This window comes from Lonchura striata, chromosome 5 (assembly GCF_050655825.1).
Source record: "Lonchura striata isolate lonStrDom1 chromosome 5, ASM5065582v1, whole genome shotgun sequence".
Taxonomy (NCBI): domain Eukaryota; kingdom Metazoa; phylum Chordata; class Aves; order Passeriformes; family Estrildidae; genus Lonchura; species Lonchura striata.
Window position 1 is genome coordinate 54,350,847 of NC_140707.1, and position 14,067 is coordinate 54,364,913.

Consider the following 14,067-nt stretch of genomic DNA (forward strand, 5'->3'; position numbering starts at 1 on the left):
AGAAATGGAACCAAGATTCTAAATCTTGTTGCTGAGCAGCATCAAAACATTTTCACACCTTTGTTTCCCTACTTCTAATAAAAAGAAAAAAAACTGTGGCAAAAAAAGTCTTGTGGAAATTTATAAATGTACACTCAGATATCATTCCAGTCATTAATGGAAACATTGAGGATTTGTGGACGTGGGATATCTTGAAGACTGTGACATTCAAAATTAAGATTTAAAGTCTGTTGGCATTTGTCCTGTTTCCATAGTGAGTGTCATCTCCCATTTTAAAAGTATTTCGACACAATGAGGTTTTAGAGTGTGATAGAGAGGTACGCAATACATCTGCACTTATCTGTGAGAGGGAGCAATCTGATTTTTATTGGTGCCTCAGCATCTGCGGTAGTGATGCGCAGAGCCGCTCTCGGGGCCGTGCCCGCGCCGGGAGCGCTGTCGCTGGGGCGGCTCCGCCCGGCAGCCGAGCGGGCACGGAAAGCGGCCGGGGCCGGGCTGCCGGCGACACACCACGGCCCTGGGCAGGTGCCCGGGGAAAAGTGCCCAGAACTCGGGCTACGGGAGGAGCTTTAGCCCATAAACCCAGTGAACGGCGGCACAACCAGGCCCATTGTCCTTGCGTTTCCTGGAGGCAGAGGGTCAGATTGCTCCCCAGTTCTCAGATCGCCTTTTTCTCCCTGCGGTCCTGCTTCTTCCCTGCCTGTCCTCCCTGTCCTCACTTGTCCTTCTGTCCTGCCCAGCTCGCCGCTTCCCCGAGGCAGCTCGGCCCCACCCACGGCCCCGCGGCGCTCCGCTGGCTCCCCGCGGAGCCGCGCCCCGGCCCGAGAGCCGCAGCCGCTCCCGGGGCGCGCCCGGCGCGGCAGCCCGGTCCCGGCCGGCAGGACGGACACGCTGCTGCCGGGAGCCCTGCCCGGGGCCGCGGCAGCCCGGTCCCGGCCGGCAGGACGGACACGCTGCTGCCTGGACCCCGCCCGGGGCCGCGGCAGCCCGGTCCCGGCCGGCAGGACGGACACGCTGCTGCCCGGACCCCGCCCGGGGCCGCGGCAGCCCGGTCCCGGCCGGCAGGACGGACACGCTGCTGCCTGGACCCCGCCCGGGGCCGCGCAGGCTCCGCGCACCCTGCGGCACACGCGCTCCGGCTGCCGAGCTGATGTGATGCCCGCAGCGCGCCCGCGGTCCAGCCGTAGCGATCTGTCCATCTTCTGTTTCTCTCTCCTCTTTTCCCCCCTCTTTGCTCCCTTTTCTGTCCCTCCTTTGGTAGGAATACTTTCATCAGTAAAAAGTTGACAGATACAATATTGCCCCTTTTGCACTTCATTTTTATCCGAGAAATCTATCCAAAACAATTCTCCCAGATTCCCCTTTTATAGCGGGAACGGGACAGCCTATGAATGTCTTGACGACTCCATCAACAAATTTTAGCTCTTTACAACACTGTTGCTTAAATCATCAGCTGCAGAGTGAGCAAAAAGCTCAAACAAGTGTGCCGAGCTTAACTGTTTCTCTTTCCTCAGGATTGGCTCAGGCTAGTCCTGTACATGATACCTTTAATAGCCCTCATATAGAAAGTGAGGTAAGTTTTTCACATTTCCCTATCATTTAACTGTATACAAATTAATCATTATGCTTTTCATCAAGCCTAAAACAGGATAATCAGGATTGCATTTGCTGGATCTGGGCTTATGATTGAAGCATAGAATTTCCAGTGATTCCATTACATGATGGGACATATCATAAATTGTCTCATGACATACAGAAAGAAAAAAAAAAAAAGAAAAAAAGAGAAAAATTAGTGAATTCTAGATGCCAGATTAAAGGGAGTAAATAAGAACATTACTTGATTTGAACTTCAGTGAGTTGCCAGCAGCATTCTCTGAAATAAGCCTTAAACAATTGGACAAGTAATGCTGTTGAAGACCACTAGAAGCACAAAACACAGAGTACTCTGTCTCAAACTATTACTTTTCTGAGGTAATGAACCTCTGATAACAGAAACAAATTCTAGATGGCAAATAATTCCCTTTCATGTTAATGATATTTCAAGAAATCAAATAATGCAACCATAAAACAGTCAGCAACTCTAGTCAGCAGGATACCAGGTGTGAATTATAGGAAAAATTGCAGGATGTACAATACAAGTGGGCTTGAGGATGTGTATTAAGTTACAAGGATTTCAAATTTGTAAAGAATAGATCTGTGGGCTGCTGCTATTTACATCCTAGTCAGCCTGGGAATTAGATATTGATGATCTATAGTAGTTATTAAATTGTGGAAAGTAGGGTTATGCTCCAGTCCCTAACAGAGCCACGAATTGAGTTGTTCCTATATTAATGGATAAATGTTGCATATAGCTATGGAGACTACAGATCTGCAGTTCTGTGTGTGATGGCATAAGCACAGACTCAGAGCAAATTTAGCATTCATTCAGTCTCCTATGGTCCCCATCCTCTACTAAGATTCCAACTACTTTAGTAAATGATGACAAATGCTTGAAGCCAAGATATGTGAAGAATAAAATTATTTTTTCAAAGTTAATTCCTCCAAAGTATCATCACCTTAAAGGTTACTTTCAAAAGCAGCTGGATTGAATTTTACCACATACTGAGAAAGTAGGAGAGATGTGTGTGAAAGAAATATGGGATATATTTGCAAAGAGATTTTTCTTGTTTTTGGTTTGACATTTTTGGAGCAGACTGTTTTCTGTTTTTCAAAGTAGGACTATGAATATAGTAACTTCAATTGTCTTTCCTGCCATTATCACATTGTTTTTATATATGCAGTTGTTTTATGTTTTAAAGATCAGGATTCAAATTCAATGTTAGAGAATTATGAAAAAATATTGTGTGTGAAAAAAGCTCAAGAGTTCATCTAATTAAGCTTCCTGCTCAAATCCATTTATTAGACACAAACACTCTAAACTGAAACCAAACCAAAAATTCTGGAGCAGTAAAATCACTGAAGAAGAAGGAAAAAAAAAACCAAACCCAAACCATTCTGTTTCCTAGGAGATATTTCAAAACAAAAAGAAAGGAAGCTTTCTTTTCATGCAACAGCCAATACAGCAACCTTGTGCAGACAAACTTGTTGCATTTTTATGCAAAAAACTAAGTTTGAAAGATCAACTTTAAGAATGAAATGTTAACAAATTATTCTGAAGATAAAAATAATTTTTTGTATCATCTTTTTATTATTTTGTTTTCAGACATGATCAGGTGTCTAGAGATTGTTAAGAAAAAATGTTAAAATTATTTTAAATACTCTGTTAATGCCTTTTGTTATTCAGCTAAATTGAACATCCCACCATATTCTTGATTTCATTATTTTCAGAAAGATAATGTTATGTTATCTACTCTGCAAAAAAATTTCCTATCAGTTGTTTTGTTAAAAATCTCCTAATGGAAATCCATGCTCTTCCTGTGTGAAAGGATTTGTTTTGGAATAAAGGCATAACATTTAAACTACAAATCTATTCCTTTATTTGCATACCTTTGCGAAAGGCAAAACACTTTAAAGGAACAACTTTTAGAGCAACTAACAAATGTGCTAATAGAATTTATTCTTTCCTCCCTTTTGTATTTCTTCTGCAGAAAGGAATGGTGATGTTACATATTGCTTCGTATCATAAATACTTTGCAGATATCACCTTCCAAGACAATTTTAAGTTACAGCTGCAGACCAACCATTAATTTTATTCCTGGAGTGATTCCACAGATCTAATTACCCCAATGCTACTTTTTATATCTACTGATGAACAAATCTCTAAAGGGCCCTGAAAGTGAAAAGGCAGCTAATTCTAGAACATCTACAACTTAGCTCCTTTTGCACAAGGAAAGCACTGATGAAGCTCCTGGCTTTAGCCAGTTGCAAAATAGTTACCTGTCACATTTCAAACTTTAGAAAAATCAGAAAATTTTGTGAACTTTCAATGACAGATAGAAAACAACACAGCTGTATACTCAGGATATTTCAGTTCTGACTCAGTAAAATGTGCTGGAAAAATTAGAGCAAAACTACTCATAAAAACTTCTTCTGGAAAGGAAGAAGTAACAATGTAGTAGTAATACTTCAGTAATATTGCACATTTTCCAGTACTGCCAGTTTTAGTCCTATGGGTTTGGACGGTGACTTAGTGTCAGGCATCTGTGTGCAAAGAAATTTAGATTTCCAGATAGCCAGAAAGCCCAGTGCTACTGTTCATGCACTTTGAGGCATAAGTCTAGAACAAATTAAACTCCTGTGGACACAACGTAGAAGTGTTCCAGCTTATCTGACAGGTAGATGATGTTGCCTCTGCCACCTTTCTGACATGTGCTAGACAGATGGAGTTCAACTTTGCTTTCACAAGTTTATGAAGCAGACCAATCAGGTACAGGAAGAGAGAAGGGTTGCGCAAATTGAGTGTGCCTGTCCACTTCCCCCATTTGTAAATCAATTATTTCAAAGCAATTGTCTCCCTGCTGTGCTCAGTTCTCAAGAGATGATGTGGTTCAGAATTAGCCTGGCTGCTCATTCCATACAACAGAAGTTAAATCATGAAAAAGAATAAGCAGTTCTAAGACCCAAATTCAATGGTTATTAAAAGTCTATTTAAGTTAAAGATATGCTTTGAAAGGTAAAATTAAGCTATTTTAATTTTACCTCCCTAACAACCAAAGTTTTTCTCAAATTCTCTTTAATTTTATTTTCAAAAAGAGGCATTTATAACCTACTTGTCTAACCATCCCACTTCTTGGTATCTTGGGGTTATCTGAATCTATAGACAAGAAAACTTTCTTCTCTTTCTTTGTACTTGTACTTGTACTTGCTACTTGATATCAAAATAGGATTAATTGAGACTTCCATTCAATTCTTGCTCTCTAACAGAATTGTCCAAAGAGTGCAAATCCATACAGACTGTTGGAACGGTGAGATAGAAATGGGTCTTTATTTGGACTACTAGGAGAAGTGGACAAAGTGTATAAAGGAAAATTGATAGTATCCTGGACTTCATTAGGAGAAGCATTACCAGCAGGCTGAGGTAAGTGATCATTCTGTGCTCAACTCTGGTGACTGTATCTAGTTTCATACCTGGAATATTGTGTCTATTTGTGGGCTGCCAAGTACAAGGGAGACATGGAGCTACTGAAGAGAGTCCAGTTGAGGGCCACTATATTTCTGAAGGTGCTGGAGCATCCAGAAAGACTGAGACAGATGTGACTGTTTGTCCTGGAGAAGAGAAGGCTCAGGTTTGGGATTTCATAAAGGTGTACAATTATTACTTGAAGGAAGGATTCAAATAAGTGGAAACCAGACTCTTTTCAGTGGTGCCCAGTGACAGAAAAAAAGGTAATACACTCTAGCTGGAACACAGGAGGTTTCTCTGAATAATGGAAAAAGGTTTTTTACTGTGAAAGTAACATAGAACTGGCACTGGTTTCCAGAGGTGTTGTAAAAGTCTCCATCTTTGGAGATATTCAAAAACCATTCTTAGATTCTGTGACATGAGACTGTAAGGAAGATGTAAATTTCAATCAAATTTATACCAAGTTTTCAGTATTCATGTGAAGCTAAATGGCTCAGTCATTCCCCATTATTCAAACATAACATTTGCATTGAATTTTCAGACAGACTTTCAGACTTTCAGTCTTGGTCAATGCTGTTATTAAAGATATATTTTGATTTGTTTACTTTTTACTATGTTAGATCAATGCAGAATTACGCATTCATGTAAACTGAAGAAAAAAATCTAGCCAAAGCAAAATTTTCAGGATATGTTCCAATATACTGAGTTAAGATCTGCAGCATGGAATATCACCAATAAGCACATTGTCTGAAGTTACTCAGTACATTGCAAATAATCTAGCCTTGCCAAATGTTTATACCAGATAATGGAGCTTTCAAATTCAGAGAGTATGTACTTCCACCAACACTCATTTGTATTTGCAATATTTCTTTGATAGTTTGGAGACAAAACATCTGAGCTGAGGAAATTGTAAACTACATATAGCTGTTGGAAAACCTAGGAGCTTTTTGATGTGAATTTTCAATACCCTTTCCTAGGAGATCCCCTTCTAAATCATGTTTCTTTGAGAACGCATGGGGAGAACCAGAGTTTCTCCTGTAGGTCCGGCACTCTGAACAATCAGTATTGTCTTATCTCCTTTATCTTCTGCAAGTGCCTCTGCTTTACCTGCTTTGCTTTCACCCATGAGATTTAGCTGGACATAAGATACATAACACAGAAAAAAGAAGCGTTAGTTTAAGTTGCCAATTTAAAAGTATTCATAGATAAGCAGTCCTGAGATATTATCAGAATTAATCCAGTCAATGACATTCTTTAAAAAGGGTCCTAAAAATGCTTCTATATTCAACTAGATAAAAGTGAAATAGTAATTGCAGAAATTTCACAGTAAATCTAATATTTTAACCAAGTGCTAGCCATAGGGAAAAAAATTATATGCTTATATAACATATAAGTCATGACAATTTCAAAAGGAAATGTTTTATAAAGAGCAGAAAATATCACGGGTAACAATTCAAATTACAATTTTGGTAACCCTAATTAAATTTAGCTGAACTTACCATATGGGATAGTGGTTAAGGGAAAAAAAGTTCATATATTTTGTACATCTCTTATAAAGTGTGCCACATTCATGTTTTTCCCTTTCATTGGATTCATTATTAGAGATCTAAAATTGTCTTACATGCTAATGGGAAATCAAAACTGAGTAAAGCCATAGAATTCCTGATTTTCAGACAAAATACCTAAATTAGCACAGAATTTTTTCAGTTCTATATACTTGGAACAGAAGCCTCACAACTAATGTGTTAATAGAACATCTTTCTATTTTACAATGTGAATCCAGGGACAGAATTACTATTATTACTGTCCTTAGCTTTATAAGGGGAATAAGAAGAATGAAAAAATGTAATATGATTGGACCATGTGCTGACCAAAAAAAAGTTAAAAGTAATCCTAATGGATTAGGAGTTTTCACTTGTATTTCATCTCCTAGATGTATCAGATTAGGGACTCAGTGTAGTATTTTCTTGCACCTGGTATGGAACAACTAGATTAATAGGTAAGATAGGCTGGTTGTTTGTTTTTTTACATACTGTCCAAAAATCCTTTTTTCATTTCTTCTAGGTAAAACTAAAATTAAAAAAATCTGAAAACCCAGCCTGTGCAAAAGAAACAAAGAAACAAAAAGAAACAACCCCCCCAAAAAATAAAAACCAAGCCCCAAGCCCTTCCTAAAGGACCCATTCCCCCCAAAAAAACCTCCTAAGGATTCTAGAATAACAAAGTACCAAGACGAAAGAGTACAGTATTACCCACAATACTCCAGAGTAATATCAAAATTCAAATTCTTATTCTGCAATCTCCAAAGAAGGGATTTAATCTGTATTTTCTCCAGCAGTATGCTTAAACAAGGTTGAGGAAAGGTGTGCCATGGAAACTGTTTTACTTCTTAAAAAGATTAAGCATTCACTAGGCCAAACTTTCTTTCACTCTAACTGCTAAAGACTGTCATCTCAGATGATAGATAATTAATTAATAGTCCTTAGTAAAAATAAGGTTACAGAGATGCTTAAATTTGTGATCATGTGAGACAATTCAAAATAGGCAGCTCTTTGCCAGCCACTGAGAGAACCATTCTATGTCACATCTGAAGTCCCTTTCTGATTATTTCTAGATCAGTTTTCTGCTTGTAAAATATTTCAGTTTCAAGGAATCAACATTTTCCTATGGAGAAAAAAAAGAATGTCCTATGAAACGTTTTCCAATCGCCTTTATTTTGATGTATTTCAAGTTGTTGAAAAGCAAAGTACATCTCTGGGAATTGCTTAAATGGAAGAAAAAAAAAATCTAGTGAAACTTATCATAAAGGATAGATATTAATTCATTCTTATGGCCCAGCACTCTCCTCTGGGGAAATAAATTCTAATATTAACACATTGGTGTGTGTATTGTTCAGCATATTTTTATTTGTTACTGACCAGGCACTATTTTGTATTGTCATTGGATCTAAATTATCAGGGACTCTGTTATAAATAATGGATGACATATAGAAAACCTGTTGTAATTTTCTGTAAAATATCCACATTTTCTCCACTGGAAATGAGTTGTGTAAGGTGGCAATGAACTGGAAAACACAGATGGTAATTAAAGAAGACCAAATCAGCTGGACAACTGAATGGATTCAATAGCAGAACCTTCCACAGTCTGTAGTTATTCAAATGTGCCTCTGTTACTATATACCTGTATCACTTAGGTATGTTTCTTTGCATCCATCTCCCAGATTAATGCCTCTATTTTTGTCTCCCTAGTCAGTCTTTTTTAATTTAGAGTGGTACAACTATCCCACTTCAGGTAAAGAGAGCTCTGCACAGGCTTTAGCAACTCACACAGGCATGAAGCAGTGGAGCACACACAGCAGAGCTGTGTGTGGAATGGAAACATCTGTTCTTTTGCTCTGCAGAATTGACAGTATAGGTTTACTGCTGAAATGTGTAACTTGTTTATAAAGGCTGGGCCACTTCACTCTCCTGAAATGGGAACTCTGCTACAGCCCTTGCTATAGGAAAATGTTAACTTTCTCCTTAGGCTACTTTCTGGAAATGGCATAAAAAAGACCTAGCTTGGACAACTTCTGCTTTTATTAATGACACCTTGAAAAGGAATGGGAAGCTGGTAGAAAGGTCAGTGATGAAAGAAAGATGTGAAGTATAATTACAAGAGAAAAATTTCTTTTAACCAAATGTGACTATCCATCATGAGCTCTTACTTTTCTGCATTCAAACATGCTGTTTTCTGAACTCTTAATACTATTTTACATATGTAAAGTTTCTTCCAGGCACCATATGACCATTAAAAAAACAGTTTTTAATTTCTAAGATTATATAATGAAAAATTTATATTGTCTCAAGACCTTGCAGTACCCTGACCAGTCAGATTATATATTGCAGGTGTTCTTGGTGAGCAATGTCTCTCTGCTCATAAGTTCTGAGTTAAAAGATTTAAAAATAATGTTATTGAGGAAACACAAACGCCAGCTTGGGAAAACAAAATAAATATCAGCAGGAGGTGTGATTACTGCAGCCAGTGTAGTTTGCCAAAATTCCCAAACCTGGTCATTTAGGTGATCTACTTGTGAGACTGATGGGGTGCTAGGTCCTGCCTTTCTCCACTCTTTTTTTGGTTGTTTTAGTTTTCTATTTTTCCTTCTTTACTCTGCACTCAAGTTTATCAGCAACTTGTAGGCATGTTTGGGGAGGAACTAGTCTACTATGTTAGCTACAGTTATAACAATTATACTGGTTATATAGTTATAGTGTCTTGACAGTGTGAAGCTGCACAGTAGGTGACATATAGACCATTATTTTTGGCATCTTTACCCCAAGAATCAGTCCCCAGACTCAGTCACACACATGCCTCACTTTATGGTTCCCACCAAGCTATGCCAATTGTCTTCAGTGAGACTTTTCCTCATATCATTTCCAGAGAGAAATTGGCATAATTCACAAATCCACATTTCTCGCAATATTGAACTCCATGAAATACTGCCATGGTCCCTTGCTACATTGCCCTAACCAGCACTAAAGTTCCAGAGGGCTTATAAACTTCAGTATACATTACCTATGGCACAGGCAGTGCCAGATGCTGGCCTCTCACCATCCCTATCCCAGACATGAAAATCAGTGTCCTGGAAGTCACTGAACTGTGATCTGACAGATTTGACAGCTTCTCCACTGCGTGAAGACACAGTTGACCCCTGATGACCTGTCTGACCACAGCCAAGCTGATAGCCAGAGTGTGGGAACTGTCTTTAGGGATTCTGGCTATGCTTATGTCACAGTAATTTGGGGCCATGTCTTCACAGGGCATGTACTATCCACATAGTCAAACACCTGCTTCAACATTGAATCTTAAAAGTGTTTTAATAAATTGGCATTTTTTGGTAAAGACCTGCTCCACACAGAAATGTATAACTCCATAGATTCTTGAGATACCTTCTTTTCAATGAGGATACTATCTCATAAAATTAGGTAACTCTTCATACTAAACAGTGCAGAGATGTAAAGTGACCCCTCTTTTTCAGGTTTACATGTTGAATTAGTTACATTTAATGGAAATATTTATTATTTTAAGGGATTTATTCAGCTCTGTCTTTATTATTGAAGAATTATTACACATTTTATACATAGTCAGCTGTTATTTCCTTGATAGCCACTGTTGTCTGCAGGCTAAAAGGAAAGGAAAAGAAAATGAAAAAAAGAACATTTGTTCCAATATACGAAAGGCATTGAATCACAGTTTGGGAACTTTCTCTTGCACACTGTTGGCATAGCAGCAGTAGCAGCCAGAAGCAGTGTTATGTTTGCAGGTGGAGGAGAAGAAGAAATTATTCTGTTTCACCTTCTTAAAAATTTAAAAGTGGTAGTTCTCTAAATTGTGACAGGAAGAGGTGCAAGAGGGACTCAATGGTGTCTGTGTCTTACCCCCAGCTACTGCTGTCTGATTAGAGCTTTATGGGGGTCTCCTGTAGACTGGTTCTATCCCAAGATTAGCTGCAGTGGAGTACTAGATCTACATTATCAAAGGCCAAAAGAGTGCATAGCTGAACAATACAGGACTCATACTGGCTTTTGGAGATGGGATTCATTCTTCATCTCTACACTGAAACCCGGTTTCTCCTTTAGGAAGAATTCTAGCACTAGGTTAGAGTGAGAAGACCTAGCTCACTGAACTTTTTTTTTTTTTTTTTTGTCATTGAGGCAGAAAAACTATTCATGAGCTCTTTGCTGTAAATCTCACAGCTTGAGAAGTCTTGAAAGCTCAAATTAGCTTCCTGATGACATCACAACACCACTAAGACAGAAGCTAAACACTCGAGATTGTTTAGGAATTCAGAAAGTCTGGCCAGTGCTGGTTTATCACAGAGATAATCTATTCACTGTGCTAAATTGTAAAAAGTACTGATTGAAATTCAACAAGGCCAAGTGCAAGGTCCTGCATCTGGGTGTAGTAATCCCAACCACAAGTACAGGCTGGACAGAGAATGGGTTGGCAGAAGCCTTGGGAAGAAGGACTAGGGGTGTTGGTTGATGAGACGCTCATTGTGACCTGGCAATGTGCACTCACAGCCCAGAAAGCCAAACATATCCTGAGCTGCAGCCAAAGCAGTGCAGAGGGAGGGGATTCTGCCTCTCTGCTTTGATCTGCTGGGACCCACCTGGAGTGCTGCATCCTGCCCTGGAGTCCTCAATGTAATACAGACATTTCCTTGTTTGAACAGCTTCAGAGGAGAGCTGCTAATTTGATCACAGGGCAAGAGCACCTCCCCTAGTTGGAGCTGTCCAGCCTGGAGAAGACTTCAAGGAGACCTAATGGCATCCTTCCAGTACATGAAGGGAGCCTACAAGAAAACTGGAGAGGGACTTTTTACAAGGGTATAGTGACAGGACAAGGAGGGATGGCTTCAAACTGAAGTAGAGTAGATTTAGATTGGATACTAGGGGCCAATAAATGACACTTTAGTAAAGGAACTTTTCCTTGCAGACCTTTCTGTAGCTCCCAACACTACAGTAGTAGGCTTTATTTCATCTGATGTTTTCTTTGCAGGATTCAGTTTAAACATACCCTGCTTCTATTGTAGCAGTTCATGATGCCAGAAATACTCATATTGTGAAGAGATTCACAGTTTTCCTGTGGTTATAGGAAAGAGTTTGCAAGTTCCTGCCATGTGGCTGATCTCTGAATCCCAGTCTATTTCGGAGATATTTTTCGTATTTGTGACTACATAATGTGTTTGTGATTGCATTGCTATACTTAATTTTTTTTTTTTTTTCAAATGGGAAATAATTCCAAATTAAAATATTTATTTGGAAATAACAATTTGTGATACTCTGTGCAATTTAATTCTTTCTGCTTTCACCTGAAAATTTTTTTTCTTGCTTTTCTCTGCTTCACAAAGCTCTTAATTTTTTTCTTATACTTGATGAAGTGATAAGATTCAGTGCCTAATTGTAACAGAAAATACATACCAGAATAATTTTTATAATTGAAGCTACATTAAATCTGGAATTACTGGGGTATCATTGGTCTGTATGCTCTACAAAACCTTATAATGTCCCAGAGAAAACAGCCAGAACACTGTGAAAGTTATTAACTCCAACACTTATGACTAGTGTTTTAAGCTCAGTATTTTCTAGGCTTATGTGTTCATTAATACTAGATAAACTCCCCTCTTAAAAGTGTTCATTTATTTTTGGCTAAACAAAATGGGATGATAGAGAGAAATCATATTTAGAACAAAATTAATTATGCTAATTTTTAACTCTTGATGCTCCTTAAATTTTTATGTTACTGTATTGCTGGCCTTCAAAATTCAGACATTTGTAAACAGATAATTTAACAAAAATAGAAGCAAACAAAATTATTATCTGTTTACAGACTTGTCTGAAAAATCTTTACAAAAATGAAAATAAAATACAGTCTTTCCTAAAGAAGAGTGAATTTCAAGCAGTCACAGTGAGGTTCTTTTCTATTACCCCACAATTATAAAAAGGATCCTTTTGTTCAGTGAGCATGTACAGTGGGAGTAGGGCAATCATCTAGTAAAAGTCACACAACATGTTTCATTATACTTATCAAATTGGTGATATGATGGTTTTTAATCATTTCTACAGACCATGATATCCTATTTTTTTACAGCAGTAACACTGATTTTCAGTTACATTGAACTCCTCAAACTAACATGGATAAAATCCTAAAGAGGCAAATATTTCAGTAAAGAATTTCTCCACTTATATCCAGAACTGACTGCTTTTTACCAGATGATCTAATGTACAAGTTCTCTAAGTAGTATTTTTCATTGATACTTAAGCTACACACACAAAATGTGGAAGCTTCCCTGAGTAATCTGATTTGCATGCCCAAAGTTATCATAATTATCTTTAAACACCTATTAAGATACTCAATTCCACATACAATAGTGTGAACAAATAATTAGAAATGTAATGGTGAACAATTAAATGTGTTTTTTTCATGTCTTGGCATGAAAAAAATTATGAACCCTGTTTCCAGGTCTGAGAGGTAGGACAGACACTCCTACCTATAAATGTGCATATATTGCTATTGCTAAATTGGTACTGCTCAGATATCTATTTCTTATACATGGTATTCTTCTAAACTATTGCCACATAAATTACTTTTCATATGAGAAACAGACATATGCAATGTTCACTTTATGGCTGTATCATCAATCAAAATGTGTCTCATTATGTATATAACTACTTTGGAAATCACTATTATGTTTCATACTTGGTCTAAATTTATAATCTTTAATTTCCCTGTATGTCTCAGGATACTCTCCTAATTTATACAGTTTTTTGATAGTATGTTTCATAAGTTCCTTGACATTGCTTGTTTAATGGAAAATGCAAGTGTTGAAATGTGACCCTGTATAAATTTCTTTTTTCTGTAAGAGTAGGTGTCTCCCCTTTTGTTGTTTTTACTCAATACATAAACACATGGGTTACTTCTATGGCTAAGGTCTTGGAAACAGTTAATACACTAGAAAAAAAATAATGTAAAATATTTCTAGGCCTTCTTGCTGCCCTCAAAATTGCATTTAGATGACATATAAAACAGACACAATTTGGATTTTCTAGAGAGCTTTCTCCAAGGCTTTTTAAAATTTCAGATATTTCAAGTCTGTAAGTTGCTCTTATGTTTTTGGAATGCAAATGAATTCTAATTTAAGAACAATGGCAGATTCAAACGTAAGAAAATGTCCATGTGTTTTTGATGATAGCTTACATACTAGACAGTGCCAAAGATTTGAAACCCTATGTTCCAGGGAGAAGAAAAGCCAAAAAAAAAAAAAAAAAACCACACCAAAAAAACACAACTCAGACATTGGCAGAGTTTTGTAAAAGGGAAGAACAGAGGGTTCTAGCAAGGTGAGTGTTAAATATAGCAAAAATGTTCCTACTTTGATTGGGGCACTTTACACTAACTCTGAAAGGATGTTAATGACCACTGATAGTGAAGGGCAATGAAACAATTAGACACTTCTATTT

At 37.9% G+C, this 14,067-nt stretch overlaps 1 long non-coding RNA gene across 1 annotated transcript in view; it reads left to right on the top strand.

Annotated features, from left to right (window-relative positions):
• Nucleotides 1–431: 431 nt before the first annotated feature.
• LOC144246386 (uncharacterized) overlaps nt 432–14,067 on the top strand; it is a 160,966-nt gene continuing 147,330 nt past the window's right edge. Inside the window, exons 1-3 of the long non-coding RNA XR_014955717.1 lie at nt 432–638; nt 1,515–1,573; nt 4,864–5,017. This is a non-coding gene — a long non-coding RNA (uncharacterized LOC144246386). The remainder of the gene's footprint in view (nt 639–1,514; nt 1,574–4,863; nt 5,018–14,067) is intronic.